The sequence below is a fragment of the Canis lupus genome, chromosome 5 (genome assembly GCF_011100685.1).
Source record: "Canis lupus familiaris isolate Mischka breed German Shepherd chromosome 5, alternate assembly UU_Cfam_GSD_1.0, whole genome shotgun sequence".
NCBI lineage: Eukaryota > Metazoa > Chordata > Mammalia > Carnivora > Canidae > Canis > Canis lupus.
The window spans coordinates 7,389,735-7,408,577 of NC_049226.1; the positions used below are offsets into that span (position 1 = coordinate 7,389,735).

Sequence of the window (18,843 nt, forward strand, 5' to 3'; positions counted from 1 at the left end):
TTCAGGCGCTAAGAGCCAAATGGAGAAATGAACACAAAAGTCAAAATAAATATTTCCCATCAGACATTCAAGGTGGGGATGGAGTCTTCTCAGGGGGCTGCCCCAGGGTGGGGTGACGCTCTGGACCTGGGGCCCTGACTTCTCATGAGGCAGCAGAGAAATTAGATAGAATTTTTTCTATTATACTGCTGTAGTCATTTTGCAAAAACATTCTGAATACGTCTGTTTCCCTGTGGGGTGGATTTGACGTTTGCATTTGGGATTTTTTGACCATCAGGACACAGGGTATCTAGAACCCCAAATTTCGTCCTATCCTCTAGGTCCAAAGGGATCCACTCTTCCCCGGTCCATAGACATTAACCCTGGGACAGTGAACCGAGGCCCGCCAGCTCCAATCTCTCTCATCTCACCTTTCAGACTAAATTCCTGTCTAGTAATTACTGCCTGTGATTCTGAGCGGTAATACATAGTTATCAGCGAGCGCTCATCACAGAGGTTAGCCGAGGGGCTCCCCACCGCGGCCGCAGAGAAGAGGCTTCATTATGTTTTTGCTGAGTTACTTTGCCCTGTGGCTGTTTCTAGAGTTATCTCCTCTCAGCATGACTGTCCTGCTATTCCCAGTCCTGATTAGGGACCATTTCCCCTTCCTCCCCACACCAGCCCCTCCAAGTAGGAGGAATCCACAAGAGCCCACTCTCCCCTAGAGGAGCAAACACGGAGGCCTGTGGCACATTTCTAGAGTGAGTCCTTCGCTCTTGATTTCTCCTCCCAGATTCACCAGCCTGTGGAGCCCGAGTCCTTATCCTTTCACTTATGAGCTGAATGAGCCTGAGACATATATTTCGTCACCTCGAGCCTCAACTTCCTCTTCTGTAAAATCGGAAGCGGTAATACCAGCCTATTCATAGCGCTTTGGGGAGGATTAAAAAAAATAGATAACAAGTAGAAAATAAAGAGGTTCTAGAGTAAAGTTTGATTTCTTAAAAGATTTTATTTATTTATTCATGAGAGAAGAGACATAGAGAGAGAGAAGCAGAGACACAGGCAGGGGGAGAAGCAGGCTCCCTGCAGGGAGCCCGATGCGGGACTCGATCCCCGGACCCCGAGATCGTGCCCTGAGCCAAAGGCAGATGCTTAACCACTGAGCCACCCAGGCATCCTACCAAAATTTGATTTAGTATAGCATCTCAAGTCTTGTTGTAGCTCAGAAAATGGCAGAAGTTGCTTTATTATTATTATTATTACTTTCTATTGTGGTTTTGTTATGACACTTGAAAGTCACCGGTTTTATTACATCTGAAGCAATATTCAACAAATCCGTCAGCTGCTCTTCTCAGGTTGGCTGCCCTCCTGGCTCCCTCAAGGGGGCCAGTCTTGCCCCCAGCAGCGCACCCTCACCTGGGGAGCGAGCACCTGAATCTCAGAGCCTCACCCACCACCCCCACTCAGACTCCTTTGGCATCTCTTAGAATGTACTACCAGGGGCATTATTTTAATTTCTCTCCTCGGCTTCTGTCTCTGTCCGCCTCTCACCAAACAGACCTCCAAGGACAGGAGACGATCGGTCAGGACCACACAGAATCCCCCAGGCCCTATTTTTCCAGCCTGAGCGATTCCCACACTAAAAGATACAGAAGTCTCTCCTGTCCCCGTGTTTAACTTTTTCAACAGCCCTGTGAGGAAGATGCTATCATGCCTCTCTTGGTAGAATTTTTATTTTATTTTTATCTTTTTACTGTGATTTCTAAAAGCTTGGTCTGGCTCAGCAACTTGTCCTGGGGTGCAGGTCACCACAGCAGCAGGTCAGATGAGATGAAGCGTGCGGAATGCCCAGCACGATGCTGACAGGTGCCATCTCGTAATCCCCTTTCCCTTCCCCTTGTCACCTCTCAGGTGGCAGCTCACTGTGGGGAAGCGGTCCTGCCAAAATCCTGCCTGCCTCATCTCCTGCCCTGCACCCCTCACGCCCCTTGCTGCAGCCACAGGGAGCGTGTCGCCTGTGTCCAAGTGATGCCCTTTTGCAGCTGCGCACACTTTGTTGGGGCAACCCCTTTCCCCTCTTGGCAACCTTCCCCACATGCCATTTTCTAACAACTCCTCTGATAAAAAAACTCTCCCCATCGCCCTAGAAGGGCTGGTCATTACCTTCCTCTGCTCCAACAGCAACTGGCTACCTCCTATCTCTGATTACAAACTCTCTCTTTATTTGTCCCTCTCTCTTCTACTAGATGCAAAATCTCCAGTGCCGGAGTTTACGCCTTATTCATTTTTGTATTCCTGGCATCTAGCAGAAGGGCCACACGTAGTAGGCATTTACTACATATTTAAGGGAATCGAAGTCCTTGAACAAAACTGTGGACTCCCATTATTTACTGGTTCCCTGCTGCCTCCCTTGAACACGGACAAAGAAGACTGAACCGTCGGAGTGATAGCAATTGAGAACCTGGAAAGAAGCACGAGTAAAATTAAGGCCCTGCCTAGAGAGTTACCAATTCAGTGCATTGTCCCTCCATGAGCAGGAGGGATTTCAATTCTTCCCAGCTCCCAGAAAACCCTGGCCACCCCTCTGGAGCAAAAAAGAATGGAGTGTCACCCGGGCCAAGAGCACGCAGGGCAGCGTGCGCCATCCCCATTGGCCAAGTGAGCCCGAAGTCAGCAATACTGACTGGGCCCGCGCATGGAGAGGTGAGCTCTTCCAGGCCTGACACTGTGATCGAATATTATTGCAGGCACTTCCAGGAGGCACTTGGATGGTAGTCCTGGCCCAGGCTGTGTGCAGCTGCAGAGAGCTGTGTGAGTTCCGGGAGGGGGCACTGGCAGAAATGCACCCAATTGCCATTTTTCTTTTTGTCTTCTCTGTACATATTCTAGGACAGGGCCAGCCAGTCACCTGACTAGATGCTCGCAACTGCCCAGCAGCGTTGCCAAAGGCCAGACCAAGAAAAGAGGGACTCTTCTAAGGCCAGGCGGAGGGAGAGTGAGGAGAGTCCGCCCTATAAACAACACATCGTGGGTGTATGGACCTGACAAAACCGGGGCTGAGTCATCTAAACCGGTAGCCTGGGAGATGGCATCCCTGCGGACACGCCAGGAACTGAGTCACCCCTTCTGAATGAACTTGAACTTAGTGGGATCCTCATCTACAAAATCAGGAGAGTAGAACTGCATCATCATAGTGTAAGCAGAAACTCCAGATCAGTTGGTCCGAAACCCCTAATTTTGAGGCGACAAAAGCTCAGAGAGGTCAAACGATTCGCTTGGGATCACACAGCCAGTTTGTGACGGAGCTGGGAAGAGACCCCACATCTCCGCATGTCGCAAGTACCACGCTTCAGCCTTTCAGATTCTTCTAAGACAACCCTCCACACCCAGTGTACGGCGTCTCGCTGTGTTGAGCCTGGTGACGAGGAGTCAAGCAACAGCTCTAGGAGGCCAAGGGCTGCCGAGATCATACGTCTAAGGTTTGTGCCTGTGGATTTGTTTGTGGCTCGATGCTGCATTGAACATGAAAGTCAGGTAGTCTAAGGAAGTATAACAATCAGGTATTTCTTCCCTTGTTCATGGTCTCTAACCCCAAACTTGATGAGGTCCCTGGGGATTTTTTCTTTTTTTTCACTTTTCTTTCATTCTTGAACCCTTCACAATTTGATTTCCCATCAGCTCCTGCCCTGACTGTCCTGGTTTCACGCACCCGCATGCCCACCCACACTCACCAAACAGAAATAATTTTATCAAGTGGCCAGGCTGCAGATTGCCTCTAAACAGCTGGGCTCAGGAAAAGCTCTGGGGATGGGTTCGGATCAGGATCATCTTCCCTGACACGCTGTTTCTGGATTTGCATACACGTGGGCTGGATGTTTTAATTAGCACTGTCAGCTGGTCTGGTCACAGCTCCCCGCCAACGGCGTTGCTTCTTAGGTGAGTGGTCGAAAGCCCTCGTCTTGTGAGGTTGGATGCTCCGATTTCTAGAAAAAGGAAACAACCCCTGGGTGTCTGCATCTTATTTGTTCATTCATGTTCGACAATGTTTTATCAAGGCTCTCTTAAGTATCAGGCCTTGAGATGGAATGTGGGGATTCTAAGAGAATAAGACAAGACTCCCGCTCACAAAGAGAACACACCTAAGGGACATTAAATGGACATGTAATAGATGGATAACGGATGCTAAACGCGGATATTTGATGATACAGATGTGCACAGGGTATGAGGAGAGACCAGAAGACGAGCATTTAACCCGGCCTTGGGTTTGTGGTGGGAAGGAGGCCAGGGAGTGGTTTCCATTGCTGAGAATCTGGGAAGGCTTCCTGGAGGAGGAGATGTTCAAACAAGTCCCAGATGATACAGGGAAGTTACTGAGGCACAAGATGGGGTTGGCAAAGCCTTCTTGGCAGAGGAAGCAGCATGAACAAAGAGACGAAGAAGGACAGCAGCATAGGAGTGGGTAAGACACGCAGCAGCAGGTGGCTTCATTTTCAAGAAGGGGTTGTCAGCTGGAAATAGTATTTGGAGTGTTTGGGGCGGAGAAAAGGAAGGGGAAGAGGTGTAGGCAGAGGACACATAGTTGACATTTGTCTAGCAGCTCACAGTCTATTGCTTTACATGCACTGAGCAGCCTCATGAAGCTTACAGGGGGACACCAGTCCCATGTGAATCCCCCATGGTGCCCTCATTACCAGGCCAATGACCAGGCTGCTGGCCTCCACCGCTCTTCTCTCACCCCCCAGGATCTCGTTCATTCCTGCCCTCCTCATGGCTCTCTGGCTTTCCCTTTCGAGCTCCTCAGCAGCTAATCTGCTTCAGTGTCAGCCCCAAGTTGTTCCTCCCCCGGGGATTTACCCGGCGCCCTCCATTCTCCCCATTCCCGGCATCACACATCTCCATGATTCCCAAACCCAAACAGCTCCTGCCTTTCTCCCGAGGTGTGCTCATGAACCCCCAGCTGCCCAAGCAGGCACCTCACCACATACGTCCACAGGCGAGCTCACCATCTTTCCACTAGAACTTTCTCTTCCAGCTGCAGTGTTGGTCTTTGGAGAACTAGATCCATTCTTACCCTTCCTTACCCCTGAAGCCTTCTTTTGCCCTCAAACCTCATCAATCTACAAACTGTCTTTTCTGAGTCAGGGTTGTCTCCTAGATCAACTCCTCTCCCTCTGCCCGCCCACCGGCTGCCCCATCACAAGAACTTCTTGTAAGGATGGCCACCACCCACACTTTCTCCCCCAGGCTCTTATTTTCTGATTTCACAGGAAAATCCATCTTCCTTCCCCCTAAAAGCTCTCATTTGGTCTCTTCTCCTGATTAAAGTTCTCCATTGTTCTGGGATAAAATCCAAACTTTAGGCCAGGCATGCATGACCCTTTACCATCTGCCCCTTATACCATTCTGTAGCCCACCACTCCCCTTTTTTAAAGATTTTATTTATTTATTTGAGAGAGAGAGAGAGAGAGAGAACACAGCCAGGGCAGAGGGAGAAACAGACTCCCTGATGAACAGGGAGCCTGACCTGGGGCTTGACCCCAGGACCCTGATATCATGACCTGAGCTGAAGGCAGACACTTAACTGACTGAGCCCCCCAGGCGCCCCTGCCATTCTCCAGCCTTACCATCTACGTCTCACCCAGAGACACAGCACTGGGCATGCGGTGCCCTTTCAATCTGTCACCTCGATCCAACTTGTCTTCTCTGCTGGAAATTCTTCCCCTGCCTCAGACTGAGGTGGAGGTTGTCTTATAAGAGCTCGTTGCAGCTTTTCAGGTTCCACGTGGTGGTGGCCTCTCTCTCTAATCTTAGGGATGGGATATTTGTCTTATTCACACCCGTATACTCAAAGCCTAGCACAGAAACTGTACATGGAAGTATTATGCGTGCACTCGCAGTGCACGAGCATGCATGTGTGTGCCTACACATACGCACACCGTACACACCAGTTAATTTGGATAAATCATTCCTCCTGTCAAGTTGTAGACATATAAGACCTTTTCAAATGTCACATCTTCTGTGAAGACTTCCTTATTCCATCAGGCATCCAGGTTTTTTTTTTTTTTTTTTTTCAGGTCTGTATTATTTAACTTGTTACACTGCGTTATTATTACCTTTTTTTTTTTTTAATTCATCTACCACCAGAGTTCCAAAGGGGTAGAGAACAGCCTCCCACACTGTCACTGGTTCAAGGTTGAGACTCAGACATTATCTGATGTTACAGGAAGGAACTCCAGGGTTTGGAGAAGTTGAGCATCTCATGAAAAGCCAAACATTAGTAAATCTGGGCCTAAAACTCTTGGCTCTGGGTTCATAGATTTTTTTTTCCTGAAATCCCAAACTAGCATCCCTTCCCTGATCCCATCATGCAGCGCCAGCTCTGCAAAGCCTCTCCACAAGGCATTACTCTTTTTCCTTCAGTGGCAGACTCTCCAATGGCACACAGGGCAGCCAGCCATCTGCAGCCTGGGGCACCTGCTAGTGACAGCCTTCAGAGTTGTGGGACAAGTTTTCCAAGTTCCTCTTAGGAAATGGTGAGCCTCCTAACAGATACACGGAGCCACAGCCTGGGCTTCTGATACTGAGTTGACTCCAGCTCCGCCCTTCACCAGCTTTGTGACTTTGAGCAGATCACACATTACACTTGTATTTCCCCAAGGACAGGAAGAAACATGACTACCCATCTCAATTGTGCAGAAGACAGGTAACAGTATCAGTGATAGATACATTTTTCATATACCTTGTTATTGAATCTTGTTTATGCCTGATAGCAGGAGCCAAACAAATGCTCACCACGAGCGGCATCAAGCTATGCTTGGTCTGTACAACAATCTGTTCTCTTTTCAATAATTTTTTCTGAGCCCCGAATCCTCCTTAGCTCCCTAGGTTGGCCTCCTAGACCTTGACAGTGCATGGGAAGAAGAATTCAAATCCAAATAAAGGAAAGAGTTAGAATCTCCTCCGATACACTGTAGAACCACCATGGTCGTGTTTTGCGTAGTTTTGCGATCCATATTGCGGTCATTTTTTGCAAGATGCCTTTGATAAACTCAGGGGGAAGAAAACATGCAGAGAAATCCCAGAGTAACGATGGGTAAAAGAAACCTACAGAAGAAGGTTCCTGGAGGGTTCAAGGCATTTCCCCAAATGGACCCATGTGCATTCCACGGTTATCATGCTTCTCTTAAAGAAAGGGCCAGTCCACTGCTGGTATTAGAAAACCAGCCAAATGGTGTAAGCGTCCAGGAACATGTTAGGTCTATTTCTTGGGATTCCCATAGGTTTAGTCCCCAACTTTTACATGCCTCATATTACAATACAAAAATTTCCAACCGATGTGCCAATCCTTGCAGGATGTGTGGAGGTAACTGTAGGCAGTTCCAAATCTGAGCGTGCATTAAGTGTCCTCTCTCACCTACAAAAGATTAGTGTGTTGCAAATGAATCACACTTTTTAAAATTTTCAAAGGTATTTTTTAACATTATAAATAAATGTATATCCACATAAGGCCATTTCTGAATTTATAAGAGCTGTTTGTCATTGTGCATTTCCCTACGAAATAAGTATTAAAAGGATTAATAATAACTTCAAATCTTATTGTGGAGGAATTGGCAAAGGGTGTGTTTTGCAAAAGGCTTGACATAAAAGGCAACGGCAGTGCCAGAAGTGTCTAGGAATCGCTCTTAGAAGTCAGAATCCAGGATCCAAGTGGACCTGGAAGGCAGCTTTCCCGAGCAACTCAGACATCTGTATGTTGCAGTGACCTTGAGAAAGATCTATCTGCTCCCGAAGATGGAGCTATTCGGGTCTCTCTGCCAACCTAATCCACCACGCAGGCCTGGCACGAGATGCAGGGAGAGCTAATCTTTCCTCCTTCCATCTGGGGGGCCCGGGGGGTAGCACAGCAGCAGCTGCCAGCCGAGGGCCAACAGGAACATGAGCGGGGAAAGGGCAACCCGGCACCACCCAGGCAGATGAGCATCTCTCCTCTGTTCCTCCCGGATCCCTCTCCAGCAAACCCCCTGACAAAGTAGCAGCAGAAAGTAAGTCGGCCAACACGTGGCCGGGAGAACACGGAGGTAAAGAGCAAGGTGACTAACCTCATCAAGCCATCACAAATTAAATACTGTCTGTGCAGGAGAGTTCACCTCCCAGCTTGCTCTGGGAACAGGAAGCTGAGATTTTCTGTGCTCCGACCAGATAAGAGGCTGCAAGCCAGCTAGCCAGCCTAGGAGGGAACCGAAGGGGGAACTACACACATAGCAGGTGTGTGTCAGGTTGGCGACTAATTACCAGCAGTACACATGGGTCACCCAGGCAGGTGGCTGCCTGCCACGTCAGGTGACACAGACCTGGACCCAGACAACCTGACTGAGGGCTCCCTTCTTCCCCACTGACCAGTGGTTCCAGAGGAGCAAGCCACTGGAACGAGCCTTTGTTTCTGTGCCAGACAAAGGGTGCTATTAATACCTGCTCACCTTCCACAGGGGGCCCGGAGCCTTAATTAAGTGTGGTTTGTGAAGTGCTCTGAGGTTGCCGGATGAAAGCCGAGCTCTGAGTGCAAACTATTATTGTTAATTAATTATTGTCAGCAGAATTATTTACTCTGTGTTTTCTGGTCCAGGAGCCCTTGTTTACTGCTAAAAGAGTGCTTTTGTTGTAATATTTTCCATCCTCCTCTCTCACCCACATCTGCAGCCTATGATCCCTTCAGTTCTCCTCTTTTTTTCCCCCCTTCTCTTTTCTCCTCGCCCTGGCTGGGGAGCAAGGTACGTGGCTTCCCCCTTGCACCCTGGACATAAGCAGCCGTTCGTAATGAGAGGGTGAGAAATCCTTAGGGATATAAATGTAAACTGTAAACTCAAACATAAGAAGGGATCTAAGGCAAAATATGCGTAGCCTCGGCGGGGGGGGGGGGGGGGAAACACAGAGTCCCTCTGGGAAAAAAATATGCAATTAATCCCAGACAGAATATAGAGCTGAAATATGGAGGTCTTTCTGCTAAGATGGTTTCTGCTGGTGCATGATTATGACCTCTGAGGGGCAATGATACGCATGATCAGAAGAAGGCATCGGAAATTCTCAGAGCAGTGAGCCTATCGGCAGGACCAGGAGGCCTCCTTTCTACAACTCCCTTCCCTCCGAACCCCAACGCCCCCCCCCCACCCGCAAAAAAACCACGGCTGGCTCAACTTTAATTTCTATCTTCAATTAGTTAGGATAACAATCCTATAGAATTTCTAAAATAAAACGCGCCTCTGAGATTAAAAAGAGGGAGACCAGAGGCATGAGGGGGAACAAAGCAACCCGGATAGAACAATGCGTGTCTTCCCATCTTGGCTGCCACCTGGCGCTCGCCAAGCTGGCCTCTGAATCAAGGGCATTGTGGATGCAAGACAAGAGAATCCCCAGTGAACTGTAGCTTTTATGAATAAATTGTACTTGCCAAAATTGGTCGGTTGTTTGTGGACATTGATTTATTTTCTCTGATTCTTTCTGATTGTTATATTTTGGCTGGTGCTTACTGATGTGAAAAAGCCATCTCGTATTGCTGATAAATCTAGAGATAATGGCAGAGGTCAAAAAAGTGGTAAGGAGGGAAAAGAAGGTGTGCTTGCCATAGGACGGTGAAACTTTCTTACGTACAGAGCAGGTCTCTTAAAGAGCAACTCTCTAATGGCCATTTAGGTGCCACTGCACCTTATTTCTTAATTGTGTAATTGGTCAAGTCACTGGATTTTTTTTTTCTTTTTTTTTCCCTTTTGGGGTTAGGGATGGAATAGAGGGCAGAGTGGGAGGGCTTTGTTTTATCTGAGCGTCCAAACATTTTGTTGCATGTATTTGTTACTCCTTCTCCTCTCCTTCCTCTTCAAGAGAGAGAGAGAGAGAGAGAGAGAGAGAGAGAGAGAGGGACTGGTGGGGAAGGGCAGAGAAAGAAGGAGAGAGCAGGCTTTCAGCATAGTAACAGCACCATTGGAGACGGGGACGTTTTCCCTTGTTCTCCTTTGAGTGTGCACACCTAACATTTTCAAGGTCATGCGGATATGCACGTTCCCTGCCTTCAAGGTGAGCCCGAAGCTCTCTGATTCCCTGGGTCTGAGCGCTCTCTACACTGGAGTCCTAGTGCCAAGCTTGCATCTGGCGGGCTTTCTAAAAAAAGAGCATTGAACTCAGTTAAACTTCCAGGTGGGATGGTTGGGCCCTGAAGGAGGGAAATCTGGGGAGGAGGAGCAGGGAGGGAGTGGGTGGCAAGACGCCGCTGACCCACTCTGTTTCCACCTTTGTATCACAGCTCTTCAAACCTTACACTTAAAAATAGGTCGACGGGGATTTGGGATAAAGTGGGATAAGCTTTACTTAATTATCCCAATGTGCAGAATGCCTGCTTTTAAATCCTGCGTTGGATTTCATCACAGAAGCTCAGAAGATCGCCCAACATCCAAACGCATTTGAAAATTGACCAGGGGGGCACTCTACCCAAGGAGAGAGCTTGTTCAGTAATAGTGTCACAAACGTAACAATCGCACAGGAGACAGGAGCCTCCAATGGCTCATCTGTGTGCTGGCTCCTGGTGTCATTCAAAGGAGCAGCGCAGCAGACGGGATTAAGGAGTGAGGCCCGGCTCTGATCATTTTTCCACATCCTCCCTGTCAGGCTGGGTCTCCTCAGCAGAACAAACCTCAAGTTCAATCCAACAGAGACACACAGAAAAAGACAAGGAACGTCTACAATCAATAGGTGGAGAGATATTAATAATGGAGACGTGGAGGATGAGGGAGGGGAGATCCTTTAAACTTTGCTTTTTAGACCCCCGTTGTAGTTTCAGTTATCTTTACTTTTCAGTAATCTTGCAGGGATGCGGGTGGTGCTGTGGTTTCTTCGTTGCAAAGAAGAACACAAGCCCTCTGGAGGTAAACTGTCACTAAAAACACGACTTTATTCCCCTCTGTCTAACAGCAAGTTGGTTTATTTTGAGAACACGGAAAACGGTTTGGATTACCCTCCCCTGATCGCTTTTTAAAATCATCTTGCCTTTTCCCGTGCAGCCACTAGGCAGCTTTTTAACCATCCTGGAGCCCTTTCCCAAAACGTGGACCAAATGGAGACAATAAAGCTTTTTGCAGCAAAAAAATAAATAAATAAAATAAAATAAAATAAAATAAAATAAAATAAAATAAAATAAAATCATCTTTCCACGCCCTTAGTGGAGCAGACGGATCCAGAACATAGCTTCCCACAAACTCTTTCAGGACCACAGATCCATCCTACGCCCTCCTCTCACGAAGGCATCGCCCGTGGGAGGGCTGGTGCTAAAACTCTACCATTAGATCCCACATTAAAGGGTTAGCTTTATATTTAAAATTTTTTTGTCATTTTGCTGTCACCTCGCTAAATGTCCGAAATCACATGATTGCACAGGGCAAGAATTACATCCATTTCGGTTTTTCATTGTCGGAAACCTCAAATACTATCATTTTGCAAAGAGCTGCAATATGGCTGATGTTCAATAAATGGTGATCCAAGATGCCCTTATTGAGTACCGAATATGCATGAGGCATGGCAATGTCTGCAAAACCTCAAGAGTCCTTCCCCTCGGGCAGTTTTCAAGCTAACAGACGGAGAGCCATAAGCAGAAGACACTTGAGTACGTATTACTGAGGTAGAATAAAATGGGCACAAATAGTACACTGCAAAGATACAGAACAAGAAGGGATCTGCCTGAGATGACCAGGTGAGAGGCCTCACAGAGAAGGCGACACATGAATCAGGTTTCTTAGAAAATTAGGATTTGGGTAGAAAAGGGCAGGAAAGGAGCTTGAGGCTGAGAAGCTGGATGAGCCCCAGCTCGGATCAAAGCGATGGTGAGGCCCAACCATGCTGGCATATTAACCTCTGCCTCCACAAGGGTGCCGGACCAATGTGGTGAGATCAAATTCAAGTTTCCTTGCAGAATTACTTCACTTGCCTGCTTCTAGAATTAAGGAATGTTCTTCAATACCCAGGAATCAGATGAACCAGGTGGCTTGCAAAAATCACCTTCTCCCCGAAGGGCAGAGTCCACAAAGCGACCATGGGGTTCTGACTCCCAAATGTCAGACAGATGAGGGAGGGTCCTCGGTTTCCCAGATGTCACTACTGTGAAATTTCCACCCCGACCCCCCATGCCCACACCGACAGGTCGTGTGAGAGGCCTCACACACTGACGGATGCAGAGCTTTCTGCCAGACTTTAGAACAAGACTTTCACCTCGGAGGTGAGAACGGATATGAGAAATTTCAGCCCAAAGAGTGATTTTTTTTCCCTCCAGGCTGTCATGAGCACCTGAAAACAGGGGTTTATAATGGAAGTGACATTGCAACTGTGACTACCTGTCCTCAAGTAGAAGCACTGTAATAAGAAGCAGCATTTAAATGGTGCTCGGAAGGATGGACAGGATAGGTACTCATCTTTTCTAGATCATCACCACTCCTAATCTCTTCCATTTCCAGCTAAAAAGACATACAGGTTTCACAGGGGGGAAAAAATAAAAAATAAAACAAACTTAGTGCAAAAACAGGAAGTTTGGTAACCGGAGAAAAATCAATTATGAAGGATTCTGGTCTCTGACTTGAGGCAGTTGTCACAAGGAAGCTGTGATAACCGCAGGGCTCTGGGAGAGTTCACCAGAGTTCAATTCCCTCCCGGCCTGCCCAGAGCCTCTCTGGGCAATTCCCAGGTATCGTCCCAGAGCCCGTTACCTTAGCATTCCATTCGCGTGTAGAATCAAGGTGATGGGATTGGGCTCCATTAGCATAGCATACACTGCTGCTCTTTGCAAAGAAGCCATAACCAATATGAACACAAAAGGAGGTGCTTTCATCAACAGTTATATAAACTAGTCCGTCGATCTGCTTCCACATGCTGAGCTCATACGGAGCATCATCAGATTATTAAAAATGTCCCAAGACACAGAAGGGAGAAGTTGAAATTCACATGAGACATCAGGTTAAAAGAAAGAAAGAAAAAGAAAGAAAGAGAAGAAAAAAAGAAAAGAAAGAAAAGAAAAGAAAAGAAAAGAAAAGAAAAGAAAAGAAAAGAAAAAAAAGAAAAGAGAAACCAACCTAGCATAAAATAAAAATCGCCCACTCCTCATCAGAAAGCCACATGGGTGCACGCACTTACATCATGTATATATGGTTTGAAGCTATAAGCAAGTTTTTATGCGCCTCTGCCTATATAAATATCCTTTTGATACAACAGAACACTGCATCACAAGCTGTGAGTCTCTCTTTCCCTCCCGTGAATTGGGGGCAATCTAGCTGATTTAGCTTGACTTTCATTCTGTTAGTAGTTTTAACCCTCTTGGACCGGTTTGCTGGTTTAACAACAAAAACCCTTCCTCCACATTTAACTTAAGACAGAATGGATCAAGGTGTGTTTGATGCCCACCCCCCGGGCGGGGAAAGGCAAACTGGTGTGGGGAAGCCTGTGTACTTGAACGCTGAGATATCCGGTAAAAAAACAAACAAACAAACAAACAAACAAAAAAAATCCCCACAGATTTTCCCAAACCGATTTCCCCATAGTATTTAATATTAAATATTCCCCCTGCTGACCTTAATTATTTTCCTAACACGACGACTATCTGTAGGAACACACTGGCCGATTCTGACACAAAGTCAGTGTGCATCCTATATAAAGTATGAGATAGATTAGAGGCCACGGTCACCAGGATGGGCTGAGGGTCGAGGAGGCCATATCCACGTCCCAGGCTCGTGTTTCTAGGTGGAAGTTCTTGCACAAGAGAGACGCATCTGGCCCCTACTCTCCCCTCACTGGATCTGCTCTCTTTCATACTCCTACTGGGGGTGAAGACTGGAGGGAAGGGGAATTACCTCTGTCTAGTTCTATGCAGAAAGTTTCAGCAATTGTCCTTGGCAATAAGTCTAAAGTTACAGCCTCCAAACTGTTCCATCTCCAAACACGAAGTCTTGGAACTTCATCTCCGACTTCTGTATCGATTGTTCAAATGGTCCTGAAGTTGGGAGAATGGAAAGGTACTTTATTGACTCTCCCTAAATTTAACTAGTAACAAAAGGGCTTTTCCACCCACTATGCTCAGTAAATTGATACTACAGAACTGAGCTCACGTCACTGGTGCACCGTTCACATGGTTTCTTTTCCAGTCCACGGAATACTGTCAAGACCAGCACAGTGGCCTGTTAATTCTTAAAGTGAATTATTTGACTTAAAGCCCTTTAAACACTTTCAAATGCACCTGTGAAGAGTACATATTAAGTTGCACAGACGTCCTTGCCGTGAATGAGCTGATCAGATCCCATCTTAGAAGCAGGTCTAGGGCACGAGGAGAAAGCCACGAAGCCCTAAGCAGAGGTTTGGATGGTGGGATTCTGGGGGGACTGGCATCGATAACGCTCCTCAGCAAGGGGACAGAGACAAGAGCACTCAAAAGAGGTCGTTGACCCAGGCAAGCCACAAGCCAACGCCCATTCCTGATCACGTGCCTGTGAATGCTCCGGAGAGAATCCATCACTACTTCTTAACTAGATGCCTGGGGTGCCTACTGTAGGGATGATGGCTCAGCAAGTTCATCTCTACATTCAAAAGTAGCATTAAGTCCATGCTTTGCAAATAATTACTGACCATCTACTACATGTACCACACACTATTTACTGCTTTATGTGCATTCGCTCATCTCATCCTCACATTGAATTAAATAATATCTATGACCTAGGTATGATTATTACTATTATGCCCAGTCCACAGGTGAGGAGACCAAGGCCTGGAGAGTTTAAGCAACCTATTCAAGGCCTACACTTAGTCTGCGAAGAGGAACGTTTGCCCCCAGGAAACATTTGGCAATGTCCTGAGACATTTTTTCTTGTGACTGGGTGAAGGAGGGTATCACAGGGGGGGAGGGCACTCCTGGCATCCAAGGGTGAGCACAGGGTTGCTCAAAATCCTCTAATGCACAGACAGCCTTCTTTCCCCAAACAGAATCATTCGTCCCAAGGTACCAACAGTGCTCAAGTTTTGAAGCCCTCCACTAATATGTTATTCTAGAAACCTCAGATATTTGTAAAGCACTTCAAAATTTACAAAAGGCTTTTGACCATGTTTTCTCATTTGATCTTACAACATTTCTCTGCAGTAAGGAGAACACATTGTGCCGTGTTTGTTCTGCAGACACAGAATGACTCTCAAGTGGTGGCGACTTGCGTGAGGTGGTGCAGATGGGATGCCAACACAACAACCCATGGATCCTAACATCCAGCCCATGGCATCTGGTGAGGAGCCAGGCTGTCAGACACATTACATGTGATAAGGCTGCCTCTTCCCAGGACAGTTTATGTCGTTACAAACTCTTCCGATAGCCTATGAAAATCACAGGGACCAAAGGTTTATTTCCCTCTCATTGCTGTGATAGATAATTTGAAGTTTGTGAAGCACATCTTACGGAAATAAAAGACCTACAATTTATCAATGACTACAGCCTGAGCAGTAAAGCACACACCATTTCCTACTTCCTTTCTTCTTTTGGGAGTGCTCAGTACCGGCAGGTGGGAGAAAGGAGAGTCATCTGTTCATCGGATTTTTAAAAATACCTATCTGGAAAAGGACTTTTAGTTTTAAAAGAAGCCCAAGTAAGTGACTTTTGTGATGACAGCCCACTCTCCAGATTCTTTAGTCAGCCTGCACACATCCTACCTGAATAGGTGGGTGACAACATGGAGAGAGAATCATGATATCACCTCAGTTACCCTCAGCAGAACAGGGCTTTTCTGAAAGGGTTCCATAATTCTCATACTTCTCACAGCCCATGAGACAGCCATGCAGAGGCGTCCCAAGGGGAGAAGGGGAGCATGGAGGGACCCACAGAGCTCACCTGGAAGTGGAAGTGCAATGTGCACCTGTGCACCTGTGCACCTGTGGTTGGAGGATCTGCCCTGGGGATGGTCTCCAAACAGAGAGAACTCTCCTTCCTCAAGACTCTAGTTCCGTACCACTTTGTCACCTGTCTCATCTCAGATTTTCACTTTTAAGAAGCTCCTGAAAAAAATCATCACTCTTTTCAGAGAAGAGGGTCACCAATTTAACGTTCAACAGAACCTAACACTCGCGATCGTCTATATTAGACAACTCACAGGCTTTTCAATCAAGGAGACCTCAATTCAAATCTGGTGTCTCCCACTTTGAATGAACATCAAATTGCACACAGCTTGAAACAAGTAGGGATTGTGGCGACATGTGACTCTCCAGTCCAGAACATCGGAGTGAACGGATACATTAGGTCACCAGGGTTAGTGCCCCATCTTTCTCTGGTTCTAGATTAAAAAAAAAAAAAAAAAAAAAAAAAAGCAGACGGGTCAAACCCACAGGACAAGTTGGAGGAGCTCTCAGTGGGGCAAACAGGAGAGAGCCCCTGGTGAGGGCTTTCTGATAGGAAGTCCAAGCCCTACCTGTCTCTTTCAAGACTGCTTACACGAATTCTGACCTATAAATGAATTCCTACCCCTCTGGCCACTAGGTCTTTTCTTAGGATGCCCAGGAAGGTTGTGAAAGGTATAATGACCAGTTCCAAACCCAACTCTCAGACACAGCTAAATATGGCCCTGTGCCCAGGCGAGCCAGGCCCAGCCTCAGGGCCGCCCTCCAGCTCCAGAACCTGGCCCCATAGTGCCGTCAAGGACAGCAACAGCCCCGTCATAGGCAAGCATCACTTGCTTGCAGTGTATGTCACTGTAAGTCTGCGCCATCTGTTCTGGGCCCTCATTACAAATTCATAATGAACATATGTGACAATTACATCTGTAAAAGGAAAAATGGGATTTTTGTGATTTAGGTTCAAGTAAATGCTCTGTGTGCAAGAAAGCATGTATTTGAGGGCTTTCTTGATTTTTGTTTTGTTCTTCCTCCTAAACTTGAGAAACTGTTTGCCACAGGTAAGTTTGTGTTCTAGGCTCAGCCATTGAGCTTAGAGTGACCAACAATAAGAGACAACAAGCTCCCTGCCCAAGAATAAAAAATGAAATGAAATGAAATGAAATGAAATAATGAAATGAAATGAAATGAAAACTAGGTTTCTCTCAGGAATTACAATCAAGTCAGGGCACAGTAAACAACCGTACTGCAGAGCATGGGCCACGCAATCTGATCTCTAGGGCTGAACCTTTGCTCAATCGCTTGTCCACTCTGCGACCTCAAGCAGGTTGCTCTAAATCTTGCTGTCTCTGCATGATGGAAATAATAGAGTCAGGAGGAGTAAGGAGAGAAGCACACAGAGCCATCAGCCAGTGCCTGGTACGCAGGGAGGGTACAGGGCACAAGGCACACAGGTGGCTTTATTATTGGTCCTCAATGTCCCCTAACCTTCAGGTGGGAGGAGGCTTGATTTTTTTTTTTTTTTTGAGAGAGAGAGAGAGAGAGCAGGGGAAGTGGTAGGCAAGGGACAGAGAATCCCAAGCAAACTCCCTGCTGAGTATGGAGCCTGATATGGGGCTCAATCTCACAACCCCTGAGATCATGACCTGAGCTGAAACCAAGTCGGACATTTAACCCACTGAGCCACCCAGGTGCCCTAAGGCTTGACATTTTATAGACATATAGCTTGGAGGAGGACAGCTGAGTAGTTCAGTTAGTTGGCCGTCTGCCTTTGGCTCAGGTCGCGATCCCAGGGTCTTGAGACCGAGCCTCACATCGGGCTCCTTGCTCTCCGTCTGACCTCCCTCCCCTGCTCCTGCTCTCTCTTGTTATCTCTCTCTCTCTCTCAACTAAATAAATAAAATCTTAAAAAATAATAGTTGGGAAGAGATCTGGTCCTCACTCTTCAGAGGGATAGAGTCTTATAAGAATAAACTAGAAGCTTTAAAACTGAGATAGCTATTTTTAATCGTGTGTGCAGAGATAGACGGGAGAGAGAGCGATGACACACATGGGGAACACAGGAAAAATCGGGGACCATATTTATCATTCTAATAACAATTTTCTCTGATAGTGTGATTAGAGAGTCCAAGAAAGGAGAAAGTTTAGAAAAACAAACAAAACCATAACCCAAACCAGGGGCTGTATATGAAGACCTTAGAGATTGTGTTCTGAAGCATTAGGAGGTCAACACAGAGATGAATGTAACCAAGGGGGGTCCTCAGCTCCTGGCCAACAGACAGCACAGGGAGCTATTGTAGAATGCCCTGGGTTTATTTGCATAGATGCAAGCCGGGTTAGGTTAAAATAAAATAGTTATGAAATGTGGGAAACAGAATTCACCACCTGCCTCACTTGCTCCTCAGGGGGGTTTGATAATTTGAAAAAAGCACAAGTTAATCCCCTCCTACTGACAGGCGCAGGGCACCACAAGAGCGGCTGGGAGGCTGTCTGCACAGCCCACAGCAGCAGCAGTAGTCAGAACGCGCAAGAGTCCAGGAAAACACCTGTGTGCAGAGCCAAGGAGCTAGTTAATCTTATCTGAGCACTGCAGAGGGGGGAGACGGCTGCCCCCAGAAAGCAGGTAGAAAAAGCCCCATAACATGCCTGTACCACATGGGGTAGATTTAATGAGCTTAACACTTCAGTCAGTTGCTTCTTGCCCCTAAAAGCAAAGAAAAAGCTTAGGGCCACCTGGTGAATGGTAATTGCTAGCTCTCCATCCAGGAGCAGATCAGGCCTAGCAATAATGGATTTCTTTTTTCCTAGAAGAGATAGTAGTGGACAGCCAGCAATGCTCGGCCAATCCAAGCTCTGCTTAGTACGGGGCTCTGAGGCACCCGTGAGCCCAGAGGAGCACCGACTGCCCAGGCACAGGGGGCTGAGATGCCTCTCTGGCAATCAATGCACCTGAGGCAATGCATGGAGGGTTTGGAGGTG

General features: G+C 47.0%; 1 long non-coding RNA gene across 10 annotated transcripts in view; it reads right to left on the reverse strand.

The window, feature by feature from the left end:
* The window catches only part of LOC102153283, a 93,658-nt gene that overhangs the window by 47,693 nt on the left and 27,122 nt on the right, over positions 1-18,843 (reverse strand). For 6 of the 10 annotated variants that reach the window (XR_005359064.1, XR_005359066.1, XR_005359059.1 and 3 more), the window contains 2 exons: positions 13,857-13,996; positions 3,714-3,965 (listed from right to left, as the gene is read on the reverse strand). This is a non-coding gene — a long non-coding RNA (uncharacterized LOC102153283). Of the gene's footprint in view, positions 1-1,048; positions 3,495-3,713; positions 3,966-13,856; positions 13,997-15,868; positions 16,051-16,127; positions 16,308-18,843 lie in introns of those variants that run through there. The other 4 variants (XR_005359062.1, XR_005359061.1, XR_005359068.1 and 1 more) reach the window with 4 other exon arrangements.